This window comes from Notothenia rossii (genome assembly GCF_949606895.1).
Source record: "Notothenia rossii genome assembly, chromosome: 6".
NCBI lineage: Eukaryota > Metazoa > Chordata > Actinopteri > Perciformes > Nototheniidae > Notothenia > Notothenia rossii.
The window spans coordinates 62960535-62978021 of NC_136909.1; the positions used below are offsets into that span (position 1 = coordinate 62960535).

The 17487-nt window shown below is 43.8% G+C and overlaps 1 long non-coding RNA gene across 4 annotated transcripts in view; it reads left to right on the top strand.

The window, feature by feature from the left end:
* Positions 1-17487, top strand: part of LOC307042264 — a 138375-nt gene continuing 120888 nt past the window's right edge. For 2 of the 4 annotated variants that reach the window (XR_013809058.1, XR_013809060.1), the window contains exons 1-2: positions 1-1198; positions 4321-4481. This is a non-coding gene — a long non-coding RNA (uncharacterized lncRNA). Of the gene's footprint in view, positions 1199-3205; positions 3286-4320; positions 4482-17487 lie in introns of all 4 variants that reach the window. The other 2 variants (XR_013809057.1, XR_013809059.1) reach the window with 2 other exon arrangements.

Sequence of the window (17487 nt, forward strand, 5' to 3'; positions counted from 1 at the left end):
AGCACCTGTGACAACTTCTCTCCACATATCAAACATAGCGGTGGTTAATTTGAGCCGGATCCTGCCGGAACAGGATCCGGCACCTCTTCATTTTGGCCACCCTGTGTTCCGGCACCTATTTGGGCAGATCCGGTACCTCTCACAAAAAATAAAAAATAAAAATGGTTAAAATGAAATAAAATATGCAGATATTAATTTACAGAAAAAATCCCAAGAATTTCATGTCGTTTATTAAGATTAAGATTTGAAAGAGTCGGAGATCTGTGTTGACGCACTGAAAAGCTGGACCAACGGACAAACGTCTTTCACTTTTGAAATTCGCCACATGAGGAGCACGTCGCAGAGAGGAAGAAACGGTGATTCAATGCAAGCATGTCAAAAAGACAGTTAAATTTACTGTCTTTCTTAGAAAAGAAGGAAGAGGTAATAGACACTTCAAAACGAGTCAGAAAAGCCTCCACAAGCAGCGACGAGGGCAGCTGCAGCGGTCATGTTGATGGTCAAAACCAGGAGGAGGTTAGCGCCGCAACAGCTAGCCAGCTAGCTAACCGACAGCTAGCCAAGCCCGGGCAGCGGGTCAGGTTCACCGCCAGCCGGAACAGGAGCCAGCTACCGTCAGCCAGGTGGACCACCAACAGCAACGGGTGGGTACCCTGGCATCAACTAGCCCGGTACAACAGCCGGAGCAAGAGGCGAGCGGAACCGCGACATCAGCTGGCTTACAGCAGGAAGATTCAGTAGGAGAGGAGAGCGCATTGAGCGTAGAAGAGTGTGGGACGTCCAGCGACAGGTCAGTTTTTTCTAACTGTGGCCAAGAACTTGGAGGACCGTATGTACGGGCCTACAGAACGTACAGAGACTCAGATGGTAAAGACACCCCCGATGAGCTGATGGAGTTACTTGTTGCTGTCAACAGCATTCCCATTGCAAGTGCTGAATGTGAGCGCGGATTTTCTCAAATGAACTTGATTTGCACTCCCAACCGTAGCTCTTTGCTCACATCTACCATGTCATCTTTACTCTTTCTAAATCTTGTTGGACCCCCCCTGGCTAAATTCAATCCAGTCCCGTACGTGAGGTCCTGGGTGGCCAAAGGACACAGAACTGCCACAGACACACGCAGTAAAAGCAGAAAAAAAGAGATAGAGGACAATCCGGACATGCTCGTGATGTGGGGTGTTTTAAACAACTAAATATGGTGAGCAAACATACTGTCTATTAATAGGCCGCCGTGCCAATCTTTGAATAGGCCTAATACATATTTTTTTTACACGTTAAACCTGTTGAGAAATTAATTGCTGGCTGTATACTGAAGTCCCACCTGTGGTGATGTGGGCATTTGCCTATGTTGTGCGTACTAGCCTAAACAATTATAAATTATCGTCATAACATTTATACCATGGATACTATTTGAAATTGAGGCTTGTAAGTCCCACAGCGTTGCAAGTGGACATTTTCATGTTGTTTTCAGCACCTTTTCTGTATACGTTCCGGGACCTGTACGCGTCTCGTCATCCCTGAGCTGTCATATGTACTTTGCGTTCCGGCACCTTATGATTTACAAATTAAGCACTGCCCAGCATCGTTTGCTGTGAAAGCATATAACTATCCACGCAGAATTAAATCCTGTGTTCCTCCAATACTTTTATCTTCTTTGATTTATCCATAGTTCGCTCATCGAGCCGGGGGTCAGGTTATTCACGTGCAAGAAATGGCACTGGCGCGGGACCGTAGCAGGATTTGACGCATATTTTAGTTGACCTAATTAAAACCGTTTTGTTTTTTATTTATTTGTCACAGTATCACCTCAAAATACAAGACACGAAACATTTTCAACCGTGCAACAACATTTAAATAGTCCTACAAATACTTGTATTTAATTTCCTTCTTATATATGTCCAAGCTCAAGGGAGCCAGAGCAGAGGGCTTAAAGAGCCGCATGCGGCTTGAGAGCCGCGGTTCGCCGACCACTGCGCTAGAAGGTCAAAGTCAATACACAGCAGTTCAGTAAAGTCATCAAAAAAGCTTGCACAGTATTTGGGTGGTCTATAGATATTTAGGAACAGAGCTCGAGAGGAGCATTTCAGCTAAAGGGCCACATATTCAAAAGAAGCAAAGTTCCCATAAGATTTCTTCCTGCATTGAATGGAATCATTGAACAAAATAGCAACTCCACCCCCTTTCCTATGAATTCTTTCCTGAATCATAAAACTAAAGTTGGGAGGGGTTGATTCGATAAGAACAGCTGCACTGTTATTTTTCCGTTTTCCGGGAACTCTTTTGCCCCCACTTTCAAGGCACTTATCTTTTTGCATATATTCCAACTAACTCAGTGTTTCCCCTACCATTGTCTTGGCGGGGCGCTGCGCCCTGCCAACGGAGCCCCGCGCCCTGCCTGAAATTCAAGGTTTTTGTTTTATTTTATTTTTTTAAAAAGAAATATATATAGCACCAAATTTCAACTGAAGTAATCTATCTTCGGTCACTTTTCACATTGAACATGTGCTCTTTTATTAAATAAACTAAACGCCATGTTATTTATCCAATGTGTGCATGTTTCAGTGTCCACTGCTTTGCGTATTCACATTCTCCCTTCGCACTGTTTCTGAAGGGCGGGGCACCGCTCCCCCCACACCCCCCCCCCCCCCCACACACACACACATGAATGCACACACTCACAATCAGAGACAAGAGCGCAGGAAAGGAGGAAAACAACAAAGTGTAAAAAAGTCAAACAAATCTGCTTTATTGCCCCGAGCTCTGCTGTCTCCTCGTTTGTGTCCCCCCCAGGTTCAAATTTGTTTATTATTATTTTTTAACCGAAAGCCGTTATCGTCACGGGAGAAGGACACACGCAGCCTTCCCAGGTGGACGCGCGCGAACGCGACAACGAACGTAGCGTGCGCATTCTAAAAATAGCTCACAGATGGTGACCAGGTTCCGCGGTTTTGAACTACAGTATTGAGATGTGAGTTGGTTTATTCAGTAAATTAGCTCAGGATGATTGGATGTTCTGTCTACACCTGTTGATGTGAGGCTAATGCAGGACTTGCTAGCTTGATGCTACCTGCATTTAGCGGCAGTGACTAAACAAATTGCCTCTAAAAATGTATCTTCAGCAATGTATGACAAGCAGACTGCTTGTTTAATGTTAGACTCACACCAATAGCTCAATATGATCATGACACGATTGCTTTCATATCAGAGAGATCAGATGGGGTGGAGCTGCCTCCAGCAATAGAGGATGAGGCAGAGAGAAGCAGCAGCAGCACAGGGTTGCAGCAGGTATGTTATGCTGTAGTCAGGTGATTTAAATGTATCAATGAAAGGAAGAAGTGTAGGCTACATGATAAGAAGGGAATACAGTTTTAATAAAAGTACACTACAGTGTAACACTGTACTTTATTACTTTTTAATGTACAGATACTTTGTTACTATACGATATCAATAACAATAATCCACAGCACCTCTCTCTGCTCCAGAAGATAAAAAAAATTCGGGTGGCCGGAAAAGTTTTTCGAGCAGCACCCTGCCAAGGCAGTAAACCTAGGGGAAACACTGTAACTCTTACCTTGACCCTGAGGTACAGGCTAAGACTTTAGCCAGCCACTCGGCACTGATGTGCTCAGGAAGGAAAGGAAAACAGTGTGTTTGCTTGGAAAATAGATCTCCAACTGGTCTTGTTTCATTCAATATGCAGAACACTGAGTTTTTCCTCAGAGAGATAGAGAGCTGTGCATCTTTAGTGCTTGTTGTTTTGGGCGTGTGTGTATGCAATTCACCAGATTTCCAAGCTCACATAGACCCATCTTTTGTGTTTTTTTTTCTAGGCTCCATCTCTCAACCTTGTCCTCATTATCCATTCTCCTGCAGCATGATGGTACAGGGGTTGTTACACTTCTTCAGCCCAGGAACCAAATTTAGAAAAATCCAGTCTTACTCCAGGACCTGGTCTAATGACTACAAGTACTTAGCGTACAAAATAGTATTCCTGGCACGCAGGGATTCAGGAATAAGTTCCTTAGCCATTTCAGGTCCTGACCTATACGGTATAGTTGAAGAAAAACCTGTTTAAAGACACATAATCGTGATTAAAAAAAGATATGGTCATGTAGATGTGTTGTTGTATGTTCTCTTTGTTGCTACATAGGCTCTCCCTGAATACATGTGTGGGTGTGGGGCTCTGACATTGTGTATGTATGGGGGCATACTCCAGCACAAACAGCTGGATTAATTGCTCTGAAGATAAATCTAAGTGAGGACATCATTAACTAAGACCATGCTTACATTCATAATTAATATGGAACGGTGCCCTTGCAGGTTCTGGCATATTTCTGGAGGCTTTGCCGTATGAAGATATCTCTGCTTTACTCTGACGCCCACTTCAGCTCCGGTGACCTCTGACCCCCGAGAAGGAGCGGGGTTACAAACACAGGTGTGCTGCTGGGATTGAAGCTCGACATGTTCTACATCTCTGCCAGGTCAGACAGGATGTGTTATTTCCACCGTATTAATTGTCCTGTTTTAACTGAATTGCCTATTCTGCTAATTACAAGCAACCTCTATGGGTTCAACCTTTGAGTGTTAACTGGCTGCTCTCTCACTGCATTATACATTTTTATAGAAAGCCTTTGATTTATTAGGATAACTGAATTCTTAATCGCAACTTAGGTAAAGAAGTTTCTTCATTCCACTCATGATCAAATGTAGCATTATACCTACAAAGATTAATGAAATAATGAAAATACTTAATTAATTCCAGGGAGAAATTGGATTTTGTGACAGTTGCAAAGTTCTTGTAGCCACTGGGACATAGAGTCTAAGGCAGTGGTTCCCAACCTGGGGGGTGCCAAAGATTATAGGGGGGACGCCAGGCCTCAGAGGATTTGAGGCCAAATATCATATTTAGAGGTTATTTGTTTTTTTTTACGTATAATTGTAACGCAATACATGATTGTCACTAAAAGCCTTGTCTCTACATTACAATAAAATATATAAAAATAATTGATTAATTAATTTGAATAAAAAGTAGCTATTAACACTAGAACCGCCAGAGGTCGCTGTATACCTAAAACCCCCAACGGGTAAAATGTACCCGCTATAGATTTTCAAGGTACAATGTTCTTTTATTTATCATACAGAACAGTGAGTTTTGATCGCACAGGGATGAAACTTATACCAATAGAATCTGTGGACTCTCAGCTTTTCATATGATATAGGTTGTGCAGATAGCATGAAGTTTAAAATATCGCTAAGAGTGCTGATTTAAACGCTTGGTGTTAGACTTGTGTTTTGTTTAGGTACAAATCTCTCTATCTCTCTCTATCGATATATCTGTAATGTTCTGTTCTATGAATATATAATTGTCTCCATAAATAGACGACGCAGACTACTTCTCTCATTCCGAGTGTCCATCTTTCTTCAATCGGCACGTAACCTGTATGCATTACGTCCTCAACGTGAGCTCAGTCATCCAAGATCTTGTATTCTCCAAGATGTTACACTATCTATAACTATCTATCTGTCTATCTCTCTCTTTATCCATCTATCAATATATCTATCTATCTCTGTCAATATATCTCTTTATCTATAAGGAACCGCAGTAGACAAAAGGCTTTGCTTTAGCAACACGTCATGTTTACGCTGCATTGTCTATGAGGTAAATATTACCCGCTGGCGGATATAGGTATAAATGGCATTTTTTTGGGCGATTTTTTCAATCTGACTTCATATTGACAATTGTTAACAACAGAGAGTGCTACATAACACACTTTCAGGAAAAGTCACGGCCTGGGAGACTTTAATATGTTATTGAACAAAAGTTACATACAATCAAAAAACAGCTGCGGGTAAAATTTACCCGTTGGGCGGTTCTAGTGTTAAAGGCATAAAAAGACAGAAATGTATAATTCTTTCTTTAATAGAAATACTTCTTCTGCCAGTAAAGTGTCCAAACCATGCTTGTCTGGATAAGCGCATTTTTAAAACATAGTCATTGTCCATGCCGGTTTAAACTACACTCAAAATATTCCGTCTGAATCCTGGCTAACGCCCTTAGCTCGTCCATTCCATTAGCCTGTAAGCTTATTTTGCCCATGATGAGAGGGGGGAGACGGCTTGAATCTCCATTTCTCCATAAATCTGGACCCAGATGTCCTCCTTCATCTCTTCTCGTTTAGCCTTCTCCAGATTTCAGTGGAGATAATAGTTGTTCCGACCGCCATGCTAGCCAGCTTTAGCGCCATTAGCTTCTCATGTTGTCAATGAGGCATGGATGCACAACAGCAGCAACTCAACGGTGGAAAAATTAAAAATAAACTCTGTACAAAAAGGTTCAGAGGGCACAGCTTAATAAGTTCTTAAAAGAAGTTACTAATTGAAAAATAATCAACAATGACTGAAGTGTTCTCATTGCATTGTTTTTCTCCATTCAGAAGAGATGGGCTGATATTACGGTCGGAGATTGAAAAACAGCAATTATAACAATCAGTGAGGAAGGATAAAGAATATCACCTCGTGTATGTGTTACAATAGCTTTTTCATGGGTCTATGACACAAACCTACGTTTAATACCTTTGTAGAACTCATTAGCCAAGACACCTTTGGGAAATCCATTTTCATATATCTACACAATCTCAATTATGCTACTTAATTGATTTCTTTATTTGCTTAATTTGGTGGCTTTAGTCCTCTCTGGAACAAAGGGAATCTTTTGCTTTGGAACTTAAAAGGCTGTTTTCGATCATTCCTACATGGCGTGGTTATTTTCCACATGTCACAACACATCTGATGCAGTTTCAATGAGCGGTGACTGAAGCATTGTTTTTCGTAAGTCAAAGAAGGTGTGCTGATATGAATGACAAACAATTAGCATGAAGAGTTTTTTGCATTAGATATTTAAGACATGTCTTCTTGTACTGGTGGAAGTTTTTTCACATTCACTTGGATTCATCTTTATGTTCTCTTCATATATAAATATTTTTTGATATTTGGAATATCTATGTAAATGTAATATATTTGTTATGTATACACCACCTTATGAAACACCTATATTGCACAACTGTGTGTGTGGCAAATAACTAAGAAAGTTAAAATAAGATACGTTAAAAATTAATTTAATTGCCTTTATTTACAGAACATAGTGCAAAAAAATAAATAACTTGGCAAAGAAGACCAAAAGAGAACAATATTATCTTAGAATAATTAAAAACACAATGAATCAAAGGAGTCATAATATTCTACTCCTTTCGGACCATTAAAGTACAGGGTTCCCTCCTCTATTGCTTTCCCCATTGTTCCATCTTACATTTTTTCCCCATATATTTAGGGGTTTAATGAGTTTTCCTTTGTACGCTGCAGGGGTCTAAGGACAGACTGACTGTCCGAACTGTAAAGCCCCCTGAGACAAATGTGTAATTTGTAAAATTGGGCTAAATAAATAAAATGTGATTGATATACTGAGTGGTGTTCTCAGAAATATCAAAATACAGTATACTCGTGATGTTGAGTGAATTAGAAGAACTGTGAGCGTGCCTCCGCATTTAATAGGAAATCAAAATTAGCATTTTTGAACAGGTTGACAAACAGCTTCATGCCTCACATCCCTCTCTGTTGTTGGATTCTGAAAGCAGCTTAGCGCAATTAAGTGCTGGAACCTTTGGCCGTGAAGTGTTGCGGAGTAACCCCTGGACATGTTTCCTTTTCTGCCAGTGCCAGAGCCTCTCTTACAATACGCAGCAGCCAAGGCCTACTCCACAGCCTTTTATCCTCAGCGTGTAGTTTCACCCACTCCTATTGATTCTTTATTGACCTAAGGTGTCCTCCAGTGCCACCGCTCCTCATCCTCCCTGCTATCCACCCCCCTCTTTCTCCAAGTGCAAGGTGAAAAGGAAGGCCAAGCTTGACATTGATTTCTTCGCCGACTTTTCTTTCTCTATTTCTGTTCTCGTGTCGACCCTGCCTCCCTCTCTCGTATGGCCAAGACTCACTGAAAAAGGGCTGCAACGTTTCGGACGCGGAAAGGTGCTGAGGCAGTTTCTGAATAACAGCTCCTACATATGAAAAGAGATGTAATTCTACCTTTGATCTGAAACTAGAAGCCATAATAGTGCAGGTTCAAAAGTACAAGAAAAAGACTTGAGTGCCAAAAAGGAGAAAAAAAGTGATTTGTCGGCTGGAAGGAACCTTTTGAGAAAGAGCAAGTACATACCAGTTAGAGTTTTGCCATGCAGTCAATAACACTGCGAGAGGCAAGTACTGTATTCATGCATGAGATGTGCAACTGAAGTCTGGAAGGGAAGATGCCAGTGTAGATTCTGACATTAACAATAATAACACATAGAATAATCAAAAATTAATTACACTGTCAGGCCAATTATAGCACAGCCTATTTCCTCTATGGAAATACGGGGAATATAATTACACAAACAAAGACACACAAATAATATGTCGACCCCCCGGAAGGCCCCCCCACCCCCCACCCCCAACCCGCCCCTTTGTACAACACAGGAGAAACCAAATCTCTCAAATGGCGAAATAAACAAAACAAACAAAAATACACAAGATGAAAGAACAAGAGAGACAATAAAGGAAAAGTGTCCCTGATGGATTGTCTTTTCCCTCCTCTTTGCTGTATTATTTTCTTCTCTTATTATTTTATTTGTTTGTTGCCTGGCCATTCATTACATTCTCTCCGTCTTATTGTTGTTGTTGTTTGTGTCTTCCAGATCTTAGTAATTCTTAAATGGTTTCGACTCTTGCTTTGATCTCATTTAGAAAGTGAAAGAAGCCAAAGCTTTGGAAGTTATTTTGATTAGACTTTTATTAACTTCTGTCTGCGTTTCTTAATACCGTCTCTGAAGAATTCATTGGAAAACCTGTGATACTGAGAGAAGAGAACAAAGTAATATAGAAATTATTTTCAGGACTCCTTGTGGACGGGAATGTGTGCAGAGTTTTTTTGTGCACCAGTCTGACACCTAACTTCAACAATCATTTAATAAAATATGTTTTTAAATGAGGGCCAGATAGGAATTGTATAGCATAGATTTGAATGGGCAGTAACCTGATTCAGGGTGTTAGTGGCCTGGGTGTAGAAGGTCTTCCTTATCCTCAAAGTCAAGTTAAGTTGTATTTATATAACGCCAAACTCATCAGTTGCAGGAGAGAGATACTCTCAACAGAAAGTATCTTTATTTAAATCCTTTGTCCAGACGGTGTACGACAAACAAAAAAGGCAACGTAAAAACCATGGTTATGGTCGAATTGTCACAAAAATCAGGTCTTATTTCATTACATTTGATTTAGCTGACGCTTTTGGCAAAAGCGACTTTCAATAAGTGCAATAAACCATGAGCCTTCAAACTCAGAACAACAAGAAAAGTGCTGACATAATCACTTTAAACAATCAAGACTATTGTAAGTGCTGCTGCATAAGTTAAACTCTCAAGTGCTAATTTTTATTTTATTTTATTGTTATTGTCCAAGGTACAAGCAAAACAGGTGGGTTTCAGATCCTATGTCTTATCCTATCTACTATCCCATAACCTCAGGGAAAAGGGCCATTGGGTTAAGGAAAGATGTGAAGGAGGATTCATCAGGAATTAGGAAAAGTTTCAGATCATTTTTTAGTAACTTTTGAAGTACTGTTACTAGACTACAAAACATTCGTCAAAAGTTCCTGCAGCAGAAACCTATTTGTTAGTGCTATAGCCAAATTTAAGGAAGAGATTCCATCAATACTTAACTCGATAGCATATCTGAATGTAAGGGAGGAAACGTATACAAAATGTACACCACCCCAAATTGATCTTGTTGTTGATAGTGCTACAGATGCGCTGCGAACAAATTTAGACTCTGTTGCTCCTTTGAAAAAGAACAACATAGCTCCAGCATAATGACGAAACCCGCAAAATAAAGCAAAAGTCGACACAACTTGAAAGGATATGGCGTTCCACTAAACTTGAAGAATCGCGTTTAATTTGCCATATTACTCTCAATGAATATAAGAAAGCACTGCGTAAAGCGAGAGCAGCCTACTACTCTTCATTAATAGATGAGAATAAGAATAATGCAAGATTTATTTTCAGCACTGTAGCCAGGCTGACAGAGAGCCACAGCTCTATTGAGCCTTCTACTCCCATAGCACTCAGTAGCAATGATTTTATGTGCTTTTTTAATGATACAATTGTTACTCTTAGAAACAAAATTAATGACCTCTTGCCTTTGACCAGTATAGTATTATCAACAGCTCCCAGAAATCTAAGTTATAATATTACACTAGATAGTAAATTAGAATGCTTTTCAGCCATAAACCTTGAACAACTGAATTCAATGATTCTTTCCTGTAAACCAGGGGTGTCAAAATCAATTTCATCATGGGCCACATCAGTATTATGGTTGCACTCAAAAGGGCCGGTTGTGGTGGCTGTCCATTTCCAGCCGCCTCCTTGGGGATGTTTTCCCTTTGCCTGTTGTGTGGGCGTGGTGGCTGTCACTCTGGCTCCCGGCTCACCTGCTGCAATCAGCTGTTCACCCTCACACCTGATTCTCATCAGCCATCTACAACGGCATATCAGCAGAGGCTCCACAACCTGTCGGCGCCAGATCGTTGTTAAACCACAGTGGATCATTCTCTGACCGCCGTGTTGTCGTCACCAGCCTCCACTTCCTCGCCACTCCTGCCGGATTATCCTTCCCGCACCTTTTGTTCACTAATAAACCCTTTTTGAACACTCTGCCGTGTCCTGCGTTTGGGTCCTCTCAGATATCGTAACAGAACGATCTGGCCAGCATGGACCCAGCGGACACAGGCCACCAGTCCAAGACTGCGGACGAACTCAGCCAAGCCCTGGCCAGTCAAGGCGCTCTCGTGGGGCATCATGCTGTGGTTCTCCGTGAGGTAGTGGAGACTCTCCGGAACCTCTCCGCTAACGTGCAAAGGATCGGCACGCAAGTAGAACTGCTCACCACACAGTATTCTCCTCCGCAGCCCGCTGCACAGCCGGCAGCCCCTCCTCCCGCTCCTGCCGCACCTCTCTATCAGCTACGAGAGGCCGTCATTCCCACACCGGAGCAATACGCTGGAAATTTGGGGATTTGTAGAGCCTTTTTGTTCCAGTGTACGTTAGTTTTTGAGCAGCAGCCCAGTACTTATCATACAGATGGGGCTAGGGTAGCATACGTAATGAGTCTGTTGAAGGGGAGTGCTTTAGATTGGGCTACAGCTGTTAGGGAGAGCCAGCCACACATTTGCTTATCATTTGATACTTTCATTTCCGAAATGAAAAAAGTTTTTGATCACCCGGTACGAGGGAGGGACGCTTCCAGGCGCCTTCTTTCTCTCCGGCAGGGCTCCCGTAGTGTAGCCGAATTTTCAGTTGAGTTTAGAACAGTTGCTGCAGACTCAGGCTGGAATAACGAGTCATTGCAGGATATTTTTCTTCAGGGGCTGAACGAAGCAATTAAAGACGAGCTAGCTGCTAGGGATGATCCAGTTAGCTTGGATAATTTAATTGCCACAGCTATCAAGATTGATAATCGCCTCAGAGAGAGACGTAGGGATAGGAATAGCCGTCACCCCAATCCCAGCTACTCCTCACCTGATCCCCAAATTGGGACTGCCACTGCCCCAATCTCCAGATCCTTCCCGATTCCTTACACGGCCTCACCCCCAGAAGACGAGCCCATGCAAGTGGGAAGGGCCCGCCTCTCACCATCTGAGCGTGCTAGAAGGATCCAGGCTGGGGAATGTGTTTATTGCAGCCAAACCAGCCATCTCGTTTCCTCCTGTCCTAATCTGCCAAAAGGTCAGGCTCGTCAGTAGGTGTGGGGATTCTGGCGAGCCCTTCCTCCTCTCTCAACCCCCGACCCAGAACGCAGCTAGAAGCCGTGCTTTGCTGCAACCAACAGTTCCTACCTCTGCTCGCTTTAGTGGACTCGGGGGCGGACGAGAATTTTTTGGACATTAATATTGCAGTTCAGGCAGGAATTCCCTCCGAAGTGTTAGATTCACCTCTTAATGCTAATGCTCTTAATGGTAAATTCCTGGCCCAAGTCACTCACCGCACCTTGCCAGTAAACCTCATTCTGTCTGGAAACCATCGTGAGGTTATTCAGTTTCACCTAATTTCCTCACCTCATGCCCCCATAGTGTTGGGCCATCCCTGGTTAAGAACACACAACCCCCAGATTAATTGGGTAACTGGCAAAATCCTTAGTTGGAGTTGTTTTTGTCTATCCTCATGCCTGCAGTCTGCCCTACCGCCTGCAGAGACCGCCACTCCACCACCCAAGATCGAGCCGCCTGACATGTCATCTGTCCCCACTGAATATCATGACCTGGGAGAAGTGTTCAGTAAACAGCGAGCTCTTTCTCTTCCCCCTCATCGACCCTACGACTGTCCCATTGACCTTCTTCCCGGGGCCCCTCTGCCTTCCTCCCGTCTGTTCAACCTGTCTCGCCCTGAGGGGAAATCCATGGAGAGTTACATCCATGACTCCCTGGCTGCCGGTGTCATCCGCCCATCCTCCTCCCCGGTCGGAGCTGGTTTTTTCTTCGTGTCCAAGAAGGACCGCTCACTGCGGCCCTGCATTGATTACAGGGGTCTTAATACCATCACTGTAAAAAACAGATATCCATTACCCCTCATCAACTCTGCCTTTGAACCCCTCCAGGAAGCCACAATTTTTTCCAAACTGGATCTCCGCAATGCCTACCACCTCGTCAGAATCCGAGAAGGGGACGAGTGGAAGACGGCCTTTAACACACCACTCGGTCACTTCGAGTATCTGGTAATGCCTTTTGGACTGATGAATGCCCCAGCAGTTTTCCAGTCGATGGTTAACGATGTGCTCCGTGACCTCCTCAACCGATCAGTTTTCGTCTACTTGGATGACATCCTTATATTCTCTCGTAACCAGGAGGAACACATTATCCATGTCAGGCAGGTGCTGCAGAGACTCCTGGAAAACAGACTCTTTGTGAAGGCGGAGAAATGCGCATTCCATGTCAACACAGTCTCATTCCTGGGCTACATCGTTGAGGGAGGAAAGATTAGGGCCGACCCTGAGAAGATCCAAGCAGTGGCAGGGTGGCCAAAACCAACCTCAGTGAAACAGCTTCAACAGTTTCTTGGTTTCGCCAATTTCTATCGGCGCTTCATCAGAGACTACAGCAGAGTGGCGGGCCCTTTAACCAGACTCACTTCCCCTACAACTGGCTTTTCCTGGACCCCAGAGTGCGATGCAGCCTTCTCGGAGCTAAAGAGACTCTTCACCACTGCCCCTGTGCTCATCCACCCTGATTCCTCTCGCCAGTTCGTTGTGGAGGTTGATGCCTCCAACACCGGGGTAGGCGCAGTTCTTTCCCAGCGCTCGGAAAGAGACCAAAAATTACAACCTTGTGCATTTTTCTCCCGCCGCCTCACTCCAGCTGAGAAAAACTATGACGTGGGTAACAGAGAGCTGCTGGCTGTCAAACTTGCCCTAGAGGAGTGGAGACACTGGCTGGAGAGAGCTGAGCTCCCTTTTATTGTATGGACAGACCACAAAAACTTGGCTTACATCCAAACTGCCAAGCGCCTTAACTCCCGTCAGGCTCGATGGGCTCTGTATTTCGGTCGCTTCTCATTCACCCTTACCTACCGCCCAGGGTCACGGAAGCTCAAGCCGGACGCTCTCTCTCGCCAGTTTGCTTCCGAAGAACCAGCTGCCGGTCCAGACACCATCCTGCCTGCCTCCTGCGTGGTAGCGGCTGTTACTTGGGAGATTGAGTCACTTGTTAAGGAGGCTCAGCGGGCGCAGCCTAACCCAGGTAACTGCCCAGCTAATAATCTCTTTGTGCCTATCTCTGTCCGCTCCAAGGTCCTGCAGTGGGCACACGCCTCCCGTCTCTCGTGTCATCCTGGTGTCCATCGCACACTGTTTATCCTCAGACAGCGGTTCTGGTGGCCTTCCATGGCTCAAGACACCAGGGTCTTTGTTGCTGCCTGTACAGTATGTGCCCGCGCCAAGTCCTCCCACCAACCTCCCTCTGGTCTGCTTCGCCCGCTGCCAGTACCTAGTCGCCCTTGGTCGCATGTGGCCTTGGATTTTGTTACTGGACTTCCACTCTCACAAGGTAATACCATCATCCTAACTATTGTGGACAGATTTTCCAAGATGGTACACTTTGTTGCTCTCCCCAAGCTTCCCACAGCCCGAGAGACTGCAGATCTTCTGGTCAACCACGTTGTTCGACTACATGGAATCCCCACCGACATCGTTTCTGACCGGGGTCCCCAGTTCATTTCCCACGTTTGGAAAGTCTTCTGTCGGGCTCTGGGAGCATCGGTGAGCCTGTCGTCGGGTTATCATCCTCAAACAAACGGGCAAACGGAACGGGCCAACCAGGACCTGGGAGCGGCTCTCCGCTGTGTGGCTTTCAGGAACCCCTCTTCATGGTGCCCACATCTGCCATGGATCGAATATGCCCACAACTCCCTGTCAAATGCAGCCACAGGTATTTCACCTTTTCATTGTGCCATGGGTTTTCAACCACTCCTGTTTCCAGCACAGGAAGAGGAAGTTGCTGTTCCTTCCATTCAGACCCACCTTCGACGCTGTCGTAAGGCGTGGAAGGACACCCGAGCCGCCCTGCTCCGTTCCGCTGCCCGCAACCGCCTCATCGCAGACCGTCACAGGACCCCGGCCCCCAACTACTTACCAGGTCAGAGTGTTTGGCTTTCCTCCAAAGACCTCCCACTCAAGACAGAGTCTAAAAAACTCACGCCACGTTATGTCGGCCCCTTCATCATCGACTCTGTTGTTAACCCATCTGCAGTCAAGCTCAAGCTTCCCCCACACATGAAGGTTCACCCTACTTTTCATGTTTCTCTGCTAAAACCTGTTGCCAGCAGCCCCTTGTCTCCTCCAGTGACTCTTCCCCCACCCCCCCGCATCATCGATGGTCACCCAACCTACACCGTTAGGCGATTGTTGGACGTTCGTCGCCGTGGAAGGGGATTCCAATATCTCGTGGATTGGGAGGGCTATGGCCTGGAGGAGAGGTCTTGGGTTCCCCGGCGAAACATCGACGACGCGTCCCTGGTACGGGACTTCCACCGGGATAACCCTGGTAGACCTGGTAGACCAGGTAGGCCGCCTGGAGGCGTCCCTTAAGGGGGGGGTACTGTGGTGGCTGTCCATTTCCAGCCGCCTCCTTGGGGATGTTTTCCCTTTGCCTGTTGTGTGGGCGTGGTGGCTGTCACTCTGGCTCCCGGCTCACCTGCTGCAATCAGCTGTTCACCCTCACACCTGATTCTCATCAGCCATCTACAACGGCATATCAGCAGAGGCTCCACAACCTGTCGGCGCCAGATCGTTGTTAAACCACAGTGGATCATTCTCTGACCGCCGTGTTGTCGTCACCAGCCTCCACTTCCTCGCCACTCCTGCCGGATTATCCTTCCCGCACCTTTTGTTCACTAATAAACCCTTTTTGAACACTCTGCCGTGTCCTGCGTTTGGGTCCTCTCAGATATCGTAACACCGGTTGTAACTTTAAGACTATTTAAAAAGTAGGGCTGTCAAATGATTAACATTTTTAATCAGATTAATCACAGCTTAAAAATTAATTAATCATGATTAATCACCATTCTAACTATGTCCAAAATATGCCATTTCTTTATGTATATTGTTGTGGAAATGGAAAGATAAATGAAAGAAGGCGGATATATCCATTTAACATACAGTATGTAGGCCTATGTATGTTTATTATAACATTGTTCTGTGTGTCAAAATGAAAGACAGCCCACACACCTATCAATCATCAAACCGTGGCGGGGCCTTAATTCTTCTTTACGTAATGTTGTATCGATGTATATAGAGATGTACAGCAAAAGTATTCTCCGTCAGGACTTCCTGCAACAACACCACGCCTTTATCTTGATTCTGATTGGCCAGAAGACATTATCAAATATGTTCTATTGAGAAGACGATCACTTCGTGACAAAAGTTTTCAAAACCGTTTCTAGTCTTCGGTATTTCCAGACAAGAGACTACTGAAATCAATCTTACTAACTACTGCAATTTACTCGGCGCGAGTTGGCGGACTTTATTTTGTTTACTTTAACATCATTTTTCATGGTGGGGCTAAGCCATTTCTTGGTATGGGTGTAGCCTACCCCAGCCATACCCTGGTGCTGCCACTGGTGGGATGTACGGGGCGGGACATTCTGCACATGCGTTAAATGCGTTAAATATTTTAACGCAATTCATTCAAAAAATTAATTACCAGCGTTAACACGATAATTTTGATAGCATTAATAAAAAGACATATAAATATTGAATATATATAAAATAATGTATTATATTACATTATTGCCTCTGCATTGGATTATTATTGGATAGGGTAATAACTTCATAATTAACTACGTCTGAAAGCAGAAGTATTTTCAGTAAGAATGTCACAATATGATTTTAAAAGAAAAGCCACATTCTGGAAAAACATTGATTGTGACATTTTGAAAAAGAGAAGTGACATTTTGAAAAAAAAGTAACATTTTGAAAAAAAAATCTATTTATGAGAAAAAGGCTAATTCTAAGAAAAAAGTCAAATTCTGAGAAAAAATGCATACTGTATGTTGAAGAAAAAAAGTCAAATTCTAAGAAAAAGTCAAATTTGAGATGCATTGTGGGACATGTCGTTTATGGGCAACGTGCTTCTGTAAAGTAGCATGTAACCATATAATAAACATATTATATTCTTTGCAAGCTCTTGTGGGGCCACATAAAATGAAGTCGTGGGCCGGATTTGTCCCCCGTGCCTTGAGTTTGACACCCCTGCTCCAAACCATCAATGTGTATCTTAGACCAGATTCCAACTAAGCTGTTAAAGGAAGTTTTCCCATTAATTAGCACTTCTTTATTAAATATTATGAATATGTCTTTATTATCAGGCTATGTTCCACAATCATTCAAAGTAGCAGTGATGAAACCTCTTCTTAAAAAGCACAACCTCGATCCAGAGGTTTTAGCCAACTATAGACCTATTTCTAATCTTCCGTTCCTCTAAAAGATTCTTGAGAAAGCGGTCGCAAAACAGTTGTGTGATTACTTAAAAAACAATGATTTATTTGAAGATTTTCAGTCTGGCTTTAGAACACATCATAGCACAGAGCTCTGTTTAAAGTCACAAATGACCTTCTAATAGCCTCAGACAAAGGACTTGTCTCAATTCTTGTTTTGCTCGATCTCAGTGCTGCATTTGATGCTATCGACCATAATATCCTATTGCAAAGACTAGAGCACTTAGTTGGCATACTGTACAGGGAACTGCTTTAGGCTGGTTTAGGTCCTATCTATCTGAACGCTCTCAGTTTGTTTGTGTAAACGATGAATCTTCCATGCAAACCAAAGTTAGCCATGGAGTGCCAGAGGGCTCAGTGCTGGGACCTATTTGGTTCACATTATACTTCCGTTAGGCAATATTATAAGGAATCACTCTGT